Source organism: Phoenix dactylifera, unplaced genomic scaffold, assembly GCF_009389715.1.
Source record: "Phoenix dactylifera cultivar Barhee BC4 unplaced genomic scaffold, palm_55x_up_171113_PBpolish2nd_filt_p 000722F, whole genome shotgun sequence".
Taxonomy (NCBI): domain Eukaryota; kingdom Viridiplantae; phylum Streptophyta; class Magnoliopsida; order Arecales; family Arecaceae; genus Phoenix; species Phoenix dactylifera.
In genome coordinates, this window is record NW_024068100.1 from 3,319 (window position 1) to 17,888 (window position 14,570).

Genomic DNA, 14,570 nt, shown 5'->3' on the forward strand with positions numbered 1-14,570 from the left:
GGAGTATGGCTATGGTGAAAGTAGGTGGAGAGAGGACCAATTGATAATGATAAAAAGGGAGTTAGAGGAGGCCCGAAAGTGCATGAAGCTTGGGGCAAACCATGCTAGTATGAAAGAACCCAAGAAGGAGCTTTCCCATGATCAAAAACTTGAGGACCGAAGAGGAGATATGGAGGTGAGAAAGGAGCAAGGTGTTGCTGACTATAGGAGGGATGTTATGGGAGAACAACGGGCCCAAGAGAAGGAGCCCAAAGAACCAAAGTTTGATTTCCAAAATTTCTGCAGCAAAAGCCTTCCCTACTTGCAACCGAAGGCTACCCAAGCGGCTGATTTCGGAGCCCATCTTGCAGCACCAAAGCCACCACAATTTGCTCTTGCAACTAAGGATGCAGTGGCCAGTTATGAGGAGGAAGTTCAACATCCCGTGACCACATATGATCATGATTTTGCAGCCACAAAGTTTGCAACCGCAGAAGTTCCAGCAGCTGCAGAAAATTCTGCAGCATGCCGAGAAGATGACAAGCCATAAGAGGAGGCTGATGCGGAAGGGCCCAATTTGTTGAAGGCTGAAGGAGGAGGATGCCCTATTGATGCAACAGCAAGCCATGCCAAGAACATACAACTATGGGCATTCAAGATCAAACCCAACTCGGCACTCACAATTTCAGCCGCTGCAAAAATTTCTGCAGCAGAAAATTCTGCAACTTGGGTAACGGCATATCATGCTAAGGTATCATTTCAAACCCTGGCTTTTGATCATCAAATTATGGAATTACAAGGGGCCAAAAGCTTGGTTGCGAACCTGGAGAGCGGCAGCTGCAAATCAGAAGCTTTGGAGGGTGACCGAGCCTTCCTACTAGCAGCCGGCAGAAAATCAAAGCAAAAATTCCAAGACATGCTGCAACAATATGAGTTCAAGCATGTGTTCCAACCCAAGGAAGAAGCCAAAGGAGTTAGGGAGAACTCTTATGAAGCGCTCAATGCCTTGATGTGGAACATCACTTGGGAAGCGACAAGGTATGATATTTGGGCTCAAAGAATTCATGAAGTATGTGAGGCGCCAAATGATGCACTTGCGCCATACAACCGAAGGGGTGGACTAAATTTTTGCATAAGGATGAAAATCGTTGAGGGCCTTGCACATGATCCATTGCGGGTCTTCCACATCGAGGAGGTGTTGGCACATTTTTACAATTGCAAAGGAGGGAGCCAACTTGGGTGGCTCCACACATGCAACCATGAGAAGCCTTCCCTCGATTGGAAGAAGTTTAAGAAGAAATAGAAGAACTATCAAGTAGTCGCTCATTGGGGAAAAAGGCCAAGAGAAGGAGATTCGTGGGGAGACTATGTTGATAAAGGTTGGCGGTGCCCGAACTCGATCCTTGAGGACAAGGATAATTTTCAAGGGAGGGGGAATGTTGAGGACCCAAGCCCGCCGCACCGCCGAATCCCTCAACCAATGGAGAATCCTGGCTCGGAGGAGGACAATGGAAGGTCATGCCAAGACCAAGAACGAGGTACGGGTCAACTATTTTGTTTGGAGAGCATGGGCCGAAGCCCGTTCACCCTTGAACAAGCTTCTTCACAATTGGCCAAGCCTTGGCCAACCACTTTCACACTTGGCCAAGCCTTGGTTAAGCCAAGACCCCTAAGGCACGGCCAAGCACCTCCAAGGTCGGCCATGGCACGGCCAAGCATGCCAAAAGCACGGTGCACCCATGCGCGCCCACCGCACGCATCCATGCGCGCCCAGGCAGCGTCCGCGCGTGCCCGCGCGCGCCCAAGCCACGCGCACTGGCCGCGCCGCACGCGCCGCGCGCACGGCGCAGCGCACCGGCTACCGGCGAGGTTCGGCCGCCCGAACCTCGCTGGTTGCAGGACCGCACGCGCCCGTCCGCGCGCGCCCAGGCGCGCTCGCCCCCGCTCGCCCAGGTGCGCGCCCCGCACCGCCCGGCGCGCCCGCCCAAGCGCCCGACTGTGCGCCTGCACGCACATACGGTCGCGCAGCGCTTGCCAGCCCACGCGCGCCTGCGGCCGACCACGCCCGCCTGTGCGCACGCCCGACAGGCGCCTTGCCAGTGCCCTGTCGCGCCCCAGCGCCCTGCCGCAGCGCCCCAGCGCCCTGCCACCGATCCCGCGCCCAGCGCCCCCTGCCGCGCGCCCCAGCCTGCCAGCGCCCCCCGCCGCGCCCCAGCGCCCAGCACTGCGCCCCAGAGCCTTGCAGGGCTTTTGGCCGACCAGGCCACCTAGGCCAGCCGTGCCCAGCCGCCTGCCTGCCACTTCTGCTCACCAGCCCTGCTGCCAACCATGCCAAGGGCCATGCCACAACCCCCAACAAGCCAACCAAAGGCCTGCCAGCCACCAGCAGCCTTTGGACAGCCATGGCCAAGTTTTGGGCAGCCAAGGCCTTGGCCAACCTAGGCCAAGCCTTGGCTGGCCTATGCCACACCTTGGCCAACCTAGGCCACACTTTCCACTAGTTGTTTGTCCCCCATGAAGAGCCTATAAATATGTATTGTGCAAGCTTGAGAGGGAGCTTTTGGGAACACCTTAGAACCTTGTTGTATTTCGGCCTTAGGCTTGGGAGGGCTTTGCCCTATTGTATTCGGTCCTTGAGCTTGCTCTTGGACTTGGGCTAGTGGAAACCCATCATAGTTTCCACTAGATTGTTTTGTAACCTTATTTTGGGAATAAAATTCACCTCAAGCTTTCCTCTAAATCCACTTGTGTCCTTGAGTGTTTTCATTCAAGACAAAGGTCGGGTCAAGCTGCAGCCAGTAGACCCGTCCTTGCCTTGATTCCCTTGGCTACTAAGTGCACGGCACGCATCCGGCGTTACCCGTTCGGCCCGCATCCGTACTTCTTGAGGCATCCGAAAGGAGCATACGGCGAAGGATTTGGTGTGGCGACTCGGGGCCGAGAGCCGCCCTCCAACACCATGACCCGCCCCCTCCCGCGGCCGCCATGGCCCGCCCTCTTCCGCGCCGCCGGAAATGCCCCACGGTGGGGAGGTGCCGAAGAAGAGGAACCACTGGGCAGCCGCAGCCGCAGCCGGTTGCGACTCCCCCCCCCCCCCCCCGCCCCTGGCCCCTGGCCCCCTCCTGCGGCTACCACCGCCCGACCCCTTCTGTCGTTGCCGGCCTCGCAGGAGGAGAAGGGAAGAAGAGAAAAGAAAAGAAAAGAAAAAAAAGTAGAAAAGGAAAGAAAAAGAAGAAAGGAAAAGAAAAAAAATAAAGTTAAATAATCTTGATTAAGTGTGTTCCAAGCTTATTTAACTGTGTACCGAGATGATTTAACTTGGTGCCAGGGTTGATTAAGTGTGTTTCAAGCTTATTTAACTGTGTGCCCAGATAATTTAACTATGTGCCAGGCTAAATTAAGTGTGTTCCAAGCTTAAGCTTATTTAACTGTGTGTCGAGGTGATTTAACTGTGTGCCAGACTAGATTAAGTATGTTCCAAGCTTATTGAACTGTGTGCCGAGATGATTTAACTGGGTGCCAGGGTTGGTTAAGTGTGTTCCAAGCTTATTTAACGGTGTGCCGAGATGATTTAATGTGTGCGAGGCTAGATTAAGTGTGTTCTAAACTTATTTAACTATGCTGAAATGATTTAACCGGGTGCCAGGGTTGATTAAGTGTGTTCAAAGCTTATTTAACTGTGTTCTGAGATGATTTAACTATGTGCCAGGGTAGACCTAACTATGTGCAGAAAAATTTTAATTGTGTTCTAAGATGATTTAACTATATGCTAGGCTAGATTAAGTATGTTCTAAGCTTATTTAACGGTGTGCCATACTAGATTAAGTGTATTCTAAGCTTATTTAACTGTGTGCCGAGATGATTTAACTGTGTGCCAGGCTAGATTAAGTATATTCCAAGCTTATTTAACTGTGATCTGAGATGATTTAACTGTGTCAGGATAGACTTAACTGTATGCAGAAAAAATTTAACTATGTTCCAAGATGATTTAACTATATGCTAGGCTACATTAAGTATGTTCCAAGCTTATTTAACTGTGTGCCGAGATGATTTAACTGTATACAAGGCTAGATTAAGTGTGTTCCAAACTTATTTAACTGTGTATCGAGATGATTTAACTATGTGCCAGGATAGATTAAGTGTGTTCCAAGCTTATTTAACTATATGCCGAGATGACTTAACTATGTGCCATGGTAGATTAAGTGTATTCCAAGCTTATTTAACTGTGTGCCGGAAAAATTTAACTGTATGCCAGGATAGATTAAGTGTATTCTAAGCTTATTTAACTGTGTTACAAGATGATTTAACTTTATTTTTTCTTTCTTTTTCTTTTCTTTCTTTTTTCTTTTTTTTTCTTTTCTTTTTTCTTTTTTTTCTTTTCCTTTTCTATTTTCTTTCTTTTCTTTTCTATTTCTTTTCTTTTCTTCTTTTTCTTTCCTTTCTTTTTTTTTATTTTTTTATTTTTTTCTTCTATTTTCTCCTCCCGTGAGGCCGGTGGCACCAGAACGGAGCCGGGCCGCGGCAGCTTTATTCATTTATTTATTTATAATTATTTTATTTCTAATTATAATATATTATATATTTATTTATTTATTATCTCATTCATATAAATATAATTATTTATTATACATATATTTTTTATTTCTTTTTTTCTTCTTTTTTTTCCTTTTTTTTTCTTTTTTTTCTTTTCTTTTTCTTTTTTTCCTTCTCTTCTTTCCTTCTTCTTCTTTCTTCTCCTCCTGCGAGCCGATGGCGCCGGAAGGGGGCGTGCCGTGGCGGCTGCAGGAGGGGGCCGGGTAAAAGGGAATAATTCTTCCACCAGCCAGGCCATCCATGTTAACTTTTTTGAATGGGTTGAGCTTGAAATTGCAGAGAATCAATCCTATCCTAGCCAAAGTTCATCATCACTTGAACAATCAACGGTTTAAGCCAAAGCTCTTAATTGCCAACTCGCGGCCGATCCGTGTTTCTTGTAGAAATTGTGTATTGCTCGGTCCAAACTTCCCTCACATACATAGTCCATTAGAATCACACCTGTGACCAATCTCATGATATATAGGTGTGGTTCTTGCTGCGAGCACCAACACTGTAGAACCAAATAAGTTAAGATGGTCCAATCATTCGTTTGTAAGCACAGGCACAGCACAAGGAGGAAAGATGTTGAAGGACACGTGTAGCAGATTAAGTTTTTGGTTTGGAAAATGCATGGTTGATAGGGATTATGCAATTATCTTCCATCTAGTAAATATGCTGATTGCAACTATGATGCATCTGGTCAAATATGATTGGGATTATCATCTGGTCAAATATGATAGGTTGATAGGGATTATCATCTGGTCAAATATGATAGGTTGATAGGGATTATCATCTGGTCAAATATGATAGGGATTATCATCTGGTCAAACATGATGCATGGTGCGGACCACGTAGGCCGGACTGGTAGCTTGGCAGCACCTGCAACTTGGCTATCGCCATGCCGTACAATTTCCTCCATCGAGTACGTCAAGCATAGAATATCTCTGCTTCATTCTCCACACTCGTAATCTCTCCAAGAAAATAAGTGGTGAAGGCACCCTGGAAGACTTTGCTCACTGCCTTCGCTTGGTTCAAACTGCAGCGGCCGAGTTTTCGTGGAAAAATTGAGAGAATGATGCGTGAATAGAATATAAAAAACCGGTCAAGCTCTCCGTCTTTTATGATTACCATGACAAAACCAAGACAAGACATGATGAATGCCGACATCGCCTTCGGAGAAGGCTAACCGCATATATAAGGGCTCGTTTGGTTCGCAGAAAAATAAGAGAGAAAGTGTGGTCAACGGAAAAGTAATGAGATTCCTCTTATTTGGTTGGAGTTTTCAAATGAGAGAGACGGAAAAAGTTGTATTCCCATGAAAATATGATTTCCACATTTTATGGAAAAGTCTTTTCCATAAAAAACATGGGAAAGAAGCATTAAAGAGGCATTAAAAACCTAATTTTTACTAAGGGCATAATAGAAATTATATATAACTTTTCTAGAAAAATGGATGGCCAACCAAACATAAACACTTTGGAAATTTGTCACTTTTCCATGGTCAACCAAACATGCCAAAAGTACTTTCTTAAGCATTCTCTTCCTAGGAATTTGTTTTCTAGGAATCATATTCTTAGGAGGGAAAATACTTTCCACGAGCCAAACGAGCCTTAATGATTGGTGTTTCGTAACTGTAGGGTCCGGTCCAGTCTGCTGGGCTTGGGCTGGCTGTTTGGGCATGTGCCCGGAGAAGACTTTTAACTTCGGCAAGGACCGGACTTCGAAGCAACTAGGACTCCAGCAATGCCATGAGTTGGCATATAAAGGCCCATCCATCCTCCCTCTCGGCATCACCCCTCCTTCTCGATCAATCGCCGATGATCGCGGCGAGTTCTCATTCGATTTCAGCCAGAAGGATTTCACCTCGTTGCCTTCGATAGCTTTTTTTTAAATAAAAGGAGCTCAAGGACCGAAAATTATAGTTTGAAAAGTCTCATTTTAAATTTAGTCAACAAGGACTTTTTGTTACAGAGGAGACTTAGGAAGGGTGGAAAATTAATTTCCCATAAACATTTGGCTGGGAGGCCCCCTCTCTCCCCGTCTCCGCTCTCTTCGCCTCCCCCCGCGGCCACCTTCTCTCTATAAATGAAAAGCCTGGCTGGGTTTAAATCTTCACCTTTCCTCTGAGATTTTTATTTTCTTGCCCTCTTAGATTCCATCGTCTCCCTATTCCACGCGATAAAAATCGTAAGGCCTCGCCTTCGCCCATTCGATCGAATCCGATCTTTTTAAGGCCGTTATCTCTTCTCCGGCTTCTATTTCTTTTTTTTTTCTTTTTTTTTTTATCTTTGTTTTTGGAACCTTCTTTTTTTTTCTTTTGTTTTGAAAGAATCGAGAGAATGTAAGATTCGTGAATTTGTTGATTTCTTCGTTTCTTCTTTCCCTTTTCTTTCTTTTTTTAAGTAAAATCCTAGTATATGGTTGGCTTGGGTTTGCTGTCTGGCTGTTAGTCTTTTGTTTCGTCTTCTTTTTCCATCAATTTGTTTTTTCTCGCAAAAATATGGCTTTGGTTTTTTTTTTTTCCATGTCCTTTTTTTTTCATTCGACATTGTCTTTTTAGTGAAATCTATGTTCACATCATGTTTTTTTTTTTTTTCCAAATACAATTGCTTGCCACCAAGGTGGTAGCATGGTTGGAACAAAGCTTTGTTTTCAGTAATGTGGTCCAAGTTCGATTAAATGTGGGGACCGGTCCAGCTGGCACTGGGTGACATACTCACGTGGGGTTGACCACGGGTCATGAAATATCTGAGAAAAAATTTTTACCCGCATCGAACATTCCCTGCTGGAAGGGGGGGCAGTGGAGGCCGCTACGCGGGTGGGGTTTTCCCTCCCTCTTCTTTCCAAAGCAAAAAGAAAAAAAAAAAAAAGCAGTTGCTTTTTAATGTGATTATTTTTGTCCTTTCTTATTATTTTTTTAATCTCCTCATTTTCTCTCATTATAGAAAAAAATTAAAAAATTTGTATAAATACCCTCATAAATTTTCTATTTACATATATACCCTCATAAAATACTCATTTTGCATATATATATCCCTATTTTTCTTTTTTTCAAAATTGTATAAATACCCTCATAAATTTTTTATTTATATATATACCCTCGTAAAATACTTATTTTGTATATATACCTCTCCTTTTCTTTTTTAATATATATATACACATACCACTAACGCTGTTAAAAAAATAAACGATTTACATTTAAAATGATTGAAATACCATTACAGGTAGACACGCAAAAAGAAAATTTTATAAGGATACAGATACAAATAGCAACTCTATAAAGATATTTATGCAATTACGCGTATTTAGAAAAGTATACACTTAAAAAAAAATTCAAAAAAAAAATTTTTTTTTCCTTTATTCTCCTTGTATTTTTTTTCCCAACTTTGGAAAAGTGGATGAGCTTTAATTAATTTGTTTTAAAAAAAATTGATCTGGGGCTTGCAATTTTTTTTTAGTGCTTCCGGATCCAGTGATGCGAAGTCAGGACTCTGGATTTTGCTTCTGGGGTGGAGGAAGCATCGACAAGAAGGAAGTTCAATCGGCAGTGGACAGTATGTTCTCGCCGTGCTCTGTCTTCTTCCATTATATTCAATAGTGGCACATAGATAGCTATGAGTATGATTGATCCCTGTGAGAATGCCATGGACTTTTTCTGATAGAAACATGTGTTTCTCGCATTTCTCGCCATGGACTTTCTTCTTCTTTTTGATAAAATGCCATGGACTTTTCCCGGTGTGAGGACAAGCAATAGGAGCGGGTCTCAATTCTCGGTGGTGCGATAAGAGCGCATGAGAAATGGAATCTTTCTGAGTTGTGGAGTCATCTTGTGTTGATGTCACTCTAATCTTCCTCTTATCCCTATATCTAACTGGAAAAAAAAAATCGAAAGATAATGAATCATTTTGATCTTATCGTTATGAGCATATTGTACCACAATAGTTTTGACAACGGATCACATTTATCTACTGTGTGAAGGAAAAAGGAAAAGATGTAAAATAGTACAATAGTACTTTTCTTTAATTTATCTAAGGATTATGTAGCTTTGTGAGTAATAGTTTGTGATAAGGACCCTTGCTATTGGCCTATAACATGGGTCCATGCAGAATTTCTTATAAGCATCTGGCCTAAATTTCCTTCTTTTAGGCTTATAAAACAATAATGGAATTTGACAAGTGAAACAATAATCGATTCTACATCCCTTCCTTTCTGCTAGTGGTGTCTATGCATTCCTCAACTTTACAAGCTTGAATCTTGCTGTCCATATAATTTAACAAAATAACCTTGTGGCTGCCGTTACTGATTTGACAATCCACAAACAAAATGATGTGAACAAAAGATGGACTATGATGTTTTTCCTGGAGTTTACAACATTTGTTCACTATGTAGTTTTTCTGAGCGCAATTATCTGTAAATTGATTTCTGGTATTTTTCTTTAATTGTGTATAATTTTTTTTTCCTAGGTATGAGAACTATCATGGCTATTTTGGAGGGGATAAGGAAACAAGAAAAGCCAACTACAATGACGTGGTAAGACAACTTATCTATTATTTCTTGTTTAATTGTTGGATTTAACTCCAATACAAAGCTATGTTCATTTATCATTATATAAAACTCGTTGCCAGCATTAAAAATATGATCCCATGGTTTAGAGTGTTACTTTATGGTAATGAATGGCTTTGGCTAGTAGAATGACAGTATCGATCATAGGAATGTTGACTTGCTGGGCCTTAAGTTGTGTAGGTAGATGGTTAAAATGGACAAAGTAGATTACTTTAAGGGTATTTGGGCTTATTAGGATCAAAGATTGAAAGAAGGATGTAGAAGACTGCGTTGTCAAGTGGAAGGGTACTTATGCAATACATAAGATCTGACGCCGTAGAGGAACAGAGATCTGATATGCCTGATCTGATGCAGGAAATAAAAGTTTGAAGAAAATTGACATGGAAAGGCTGGTTCCCAAAGTTAATTCTTAAGATTCTTGTGACTAGAGGAATTCAAGCAACTAGTTTTATGGCTCATGTGCACAAAATAAGACAAATCTGAAACCATCTATATGACAGTAACTTTATAAAACGAAGAACAAAAGACAGAACAAGAATTAAGGAAAAAACATTGTTGTTAAATTTGTGATCTTATCGCTATGCCTGTTTTCTCAAAAAAAGTTAAATATCTGAAGGAATTTGAGCTTGCCTGGTGCTGAAAATCGTTTACTAGATAGGAGGAAGTTACTAAATTGTGCAGTTTTAATGTGAACTTTTCTAGACTCCGTAGATAAGAAATAAACTATGGCCACCTTGAATTTGCTGCCATGTGTGGGACATATTGTATGCATATTTTTATTATACTGGAAAAAGATAAATCCAAGAGTCTGAACCAACCACAACTCTTCAAAAGTCACATTAAAGTAGGAATATGTTATAGCTATTCCACTTCAAATATAACTCCCTACCTATGTCAGAGATTGTTTATGGTTGTTTATGCAGGAAAAATAGAAACAGAAAAATACTATGCCGTGGGAATAGTTATGCCTCAAGTTTTTGCGTGCATTTGATTCGGGAACAAGAAAAATGGGAACACAAAAATTATTCCCTTGGGAATAGTTTACGCTATGAGTTATCCAATTTCTGTTTGGTTATAATTTTTTGGAAACACTTTTTGGATGAGAAATTTTTGTTTCATAACAAAATAAAAAGTAGATGTATGTACTTCAAATCCTGGCACTGTATGTATGTATGTATGTACTGTATGTGTGTACAAATATAATATGGACTCTTATAACTTTCAAATCCTGGTTTTTATACTTTTTATTTATACTTTCATTTTGATTAAACAGATCTTTATGTCAGGATAAGGACAAATATTGTATGATAGTAAGGATACTTTGGTCCATGGACTTGGATGTTTACTGATGAAGCCTAAGGTACTTGTGATCAGGTATCAGCTATAGCTGACAGTTTTTGAGATTAGTTGAAGGGATAAATTTGGTCCATGAACCATGAAATTAGTTGTTTTTCAAAGCCAAAGTTTTTGCTCTAGTTTTTACTGATACATAGATTAATTGTAATGGATTCTGTTTTAAGGTTTTCATAATTTGATTACGGATGAAAGACCTATATGCATACACTTCTGAATTTAGAGAAAAGGCGTCCGCGTCAGTGTCAATTATTAACTAAGTATGGCACTCATGACGTGATGCTTGTTTGTCTTGTGAAGGAATCTGTATGAAAATATAGGAGCAATGTTTGTTCTCTGTAATCTGAGGAAAAGATTTCAAAATATCATAACCTGTAGGATAAACTCAATTTTCTATATCATTGAATAACTGCAATTTTGAATCCAGCATGAAAACAGTCAATGTGGTTTTGACCATATCCTTGCAAAGTCTAACTAAATGCTTTTGGTATTTATTTGATATATTTCAGGTAAGCAAGTACTATAATCTTGTAACAAGCCTTCTATGAATATGCCTTGGGAGAATCCTTCCACTTTGCTCCCCGGTTAGCAACTACTTTAATTACTGACATTTAATTAATTCATCTTTCATCAGAAAAAATAATGCACTATGTTTATGGATGCATTTCTTGATAATTGCTTAGAAATTAATTATTTACTTTAATAACGTTTATGAAGATGGAAAGGGGAATCATCACAAGAAAGCATGAAGCGCCACCAGCATTTTCTTGCCCTACAACTAGGCTTGAAAAGGGGAATGAAGGTTTTAGTTGTCTTTTCCTTTTTGTGATTACGCCGGCAAATCTTAGTAGGCAAGATGCTTTGTAGGTAATGTACTGCTTCTTTATATTGTAAATGCAGGTTTTGGATGTAGGTTGTGGAATTGGTGGACCACTACGGGAAATTGCTAGATTTAGGTAACTTTTTTATCTCAACTTTGTTTCTGCAAGTTGTTTTTCTGTATTCCATTTTAAAGTTAAAATGGATCCTGTTGCATAATTATCATGTCGCATTTACCAGAGAAGCTATTTTGAATCATATCTTAATTAGAGCAGCAAATTCTATCAGAATTCTGTTGTTAAACATGCTTGGGCAGGGATAGCACTAGGACAGGTCACATGCCTCCCATTTTTCAGGAGGTATGTTACACTGCTATCATTAAGTGCTCATCGACAAGACGAGGTTAGGGTAAGTATGTGGATGCAATTGTTGTGTAAATACAACTTGATATGATGCTTAAATGAAAATTTGAAGGCTAAAAAATTGCATAATCTGACCATTTCTGTTGATCCATTACTAAGATGAATCAATGGCAGTCTAATGTGAATCAGAAAAAGGTGGGTAATTTGAAAGGTTCTACTGGGGTGTGATGTGTTCGTTCATTATTTCAGATAAGTGGTCTTTGTTATTTTCTATACAATGGATCAACAAGGCTTCCTGCTTATCTATTACATCTTGTAAATCCAAATAGTTATGGATGTACTTATCTTAGAAATTATTGAATGCAATTTACCTCCCTTCTACCGGAAAAAAAGAAAAACAAGAAGAGAATAGCTATGATAACTTCTCATATTGAACTGTTGCAGCTTGGCATCCATTACCGGATTGAACAACAACGAGTACCAGATATCAAGAGGCAAGGTTGTTAACACTTTCTATCTCAAATATTCTAATACCTATTTGTCTTTCTTAATATCAACATGCATTTGAGACTTGATAGAAAGCCTTTACTGACTGACAGTGTTCAATCCACAGGTGTTAAACCAGCTAGCAGGATTGAGTGAGTCTTGCAACTTCGTTGAGGTACATGTAGCTTTTTTTTCTTTTCTCTTTTGTATCACTATTTTTCCATTTCTGGGGTTGTATATATTCTGTTATATATCTGTCTGTCTTTGCAAAAATTATTGCCGATTTCTCTCATTTAGAGGTCTAATTTAGAATTTCAAATGTCTTTAACCTCTATAGTTAGAGGTATTATTATATAGAAATATAATTCAGTATGCTTGGTTAATATTTAGGATAATCTTCATGTCCTCCATACTCTTCACTTCTCATATATGCAGGCCGACTTCATGAAAATGGCATTCTCCGATAACACTTTTGATGCGATATATGCTATAGAAGCAACATGTCATGCACCAGATGCGGTAATGTGCCGATTTAAATGCTTGTGTACATGTTTCCAATAGCTTATCTTTTGATTGTATCATACCTTCTTCAAATATTTCTAATGCCTTTTTGCTCGTTCCAGCTTGGCTGCTATAAGGAGATTATAAGAGTACTGAAGCCTGGCCAGTGTTTTGCGGCCTATGAGGGGTTAATGACCGATCACTTTGATCCGACGAATGAAAGTCATCAGAAAATTAAGGCTCTAATCGAGCTTGGTAGTGGTCGCCCTGACATAAGAACTGTAAACCAATGCCTTGAAGCCTTAAGGCTTGCTGGATTTGAGGTAAAAGATTACACAGCATATATTGGTCCTTAATGCTTCCTCTATAAAAAGGTATGTGAGACTCTAGTACGCAATTGCTTTTTCACAGGTCGTATGGGAGAAGGATCTTGCATTAGATTCTCCTGTGCCATGGTATTCGTCCTTGGATCCGAGTCAGTTCTCCATATCAAGCTTTCAAATGACTGCTGTTGGACGTTTCATTATCAAAACTATGGTAATTGAGATCACTACGACACTACTTGTTCCATATCTCTTTCCTCCTCTTCTATCTTTTTGCTTGTCATTAAATATTGTTCATTTTGGTGTTCTGTAGCTTAAGACACTAGAATTTTTTGCGTCTTGCTCCGGCGGGAAGTGGGAGAGTATCATCATTGCTGGAAAAGGCTGCTGAAGGGCTTCTGGAAGGTGGAAGGTAAGTAAAATATTTTTTTTGCAGTTTACTTGCTGTAATTTCTGGATGCTCCCAATCTTCCTGTGCATTAGTGTTTGCCCCCCTTATTCGTGTCGGTTACAAGTGAGATAATATATAAACCGGATGGATGCAGGAAAGAAATTTTCACCCCGATGTACTTCTTCCTTGCCCGGAAGCCCCTTTGATAATTTCGTGGAGCAGCTTCGTCAGCCATGGCTGCTACTTAACGACGGTGGATTTGCCATGATTCTATCTATATATGTTTTCCTTTTCCTTTTCCTTTTCCTTATGGTTGCTGAATATTATGTTAGCTTGCCATCTTGTGGTCTTCTGTAATTGCTTCTATCAAGTATATGTTCTTTTGGCTCTTGTTACTCCACCAAGGGCTTTGTTAGTGTTGTACGTCTTTGGGTGCCATAGAATGAAGACAGGTCGTGACAATATGGCCATAGAACTCCTTTTCCATTGCCACAAATGATCAGAACATTCATTGACAACCTAGTATTTTATGAGAAGCTCCTCTTCGTCCGCACTACTAATTAAATTCGAATGTGAAGAACGCGGCTACAGATCCTTTTGAAGCCCGCCTCATTATAGTTATCTCTAGAGGCAGGAGATGATACATTCGGGGCTAATGATTGATGGCTATGGCTATGGGTATGGTCTTTGATTCTCATTGCCTGTAAGAATAAAAGTCACCGGGTCACGCTTGCCACTTAACTTTCTTTATTGCACCATAAGAGAAACTTTCCTTGTCATTTCTTTGTATCGAGCAAACAAAATTAAAAGGAACGTTATCTGTTATTGCAAGACAAGGGATTACGAATTGTCCAAATTGTAGATGTGGTCGATGGAGTCATAACAAATTAACAATAGGATGCCAGGTCAATGGCTTTCCAGCTGGACATTTGGCAGTTTCATCTTTCTCACTTCTCAGGTCTCTCAGTTTTGTGGGCCCAAGAAAGCATAAGGCTTCATAGCCTAATAGATTTGGTTGCCACGGTCCAGCCCATGAAAAAGCCCACCCCGAACTCAAGAAATAAGGTGAATAAAAAAATAAAGGGGCTACCGGGGCAGTAGATTGGGTACCCTCTTATGTGGCTAACCATTTTGGGGAGACCCTATGGCTGGGGGAGAGGGGACTACCCAGTGTCCTCCGGAACTTATTATCTTTTAATTTTTATAAATGTATTCGTA

The 14,570-nt window shown here is 40.8% G+C and overlaps 1 protein-coding gene and 1 pseudogene across 1 annotated transcript in view; both read left to right on the top strand.

Annotated features, from left to right (window-relative positions):
• Positions 1–766: 766 nt before the first annotated feature.
• Positions 767–13,352, top strand: LOC120106997 (annotated as a pseudogene).
• Positions 6,724–14,570, top strand: part of LOC103717656 (cycloartenol-C-24-methyltransferase 1-like) — a 43,946-nt gene continuing 36,099 nt past the window's right edge. The window contains exon 1 of the mRNA XM_039120142.1: positions 6,724–6,741. The gene's annotated coding sequence lies outside the window, so the exon portion shown is untranslated. The remainder of the gene's footprint in view (positions 6,742–14,570) is intronic.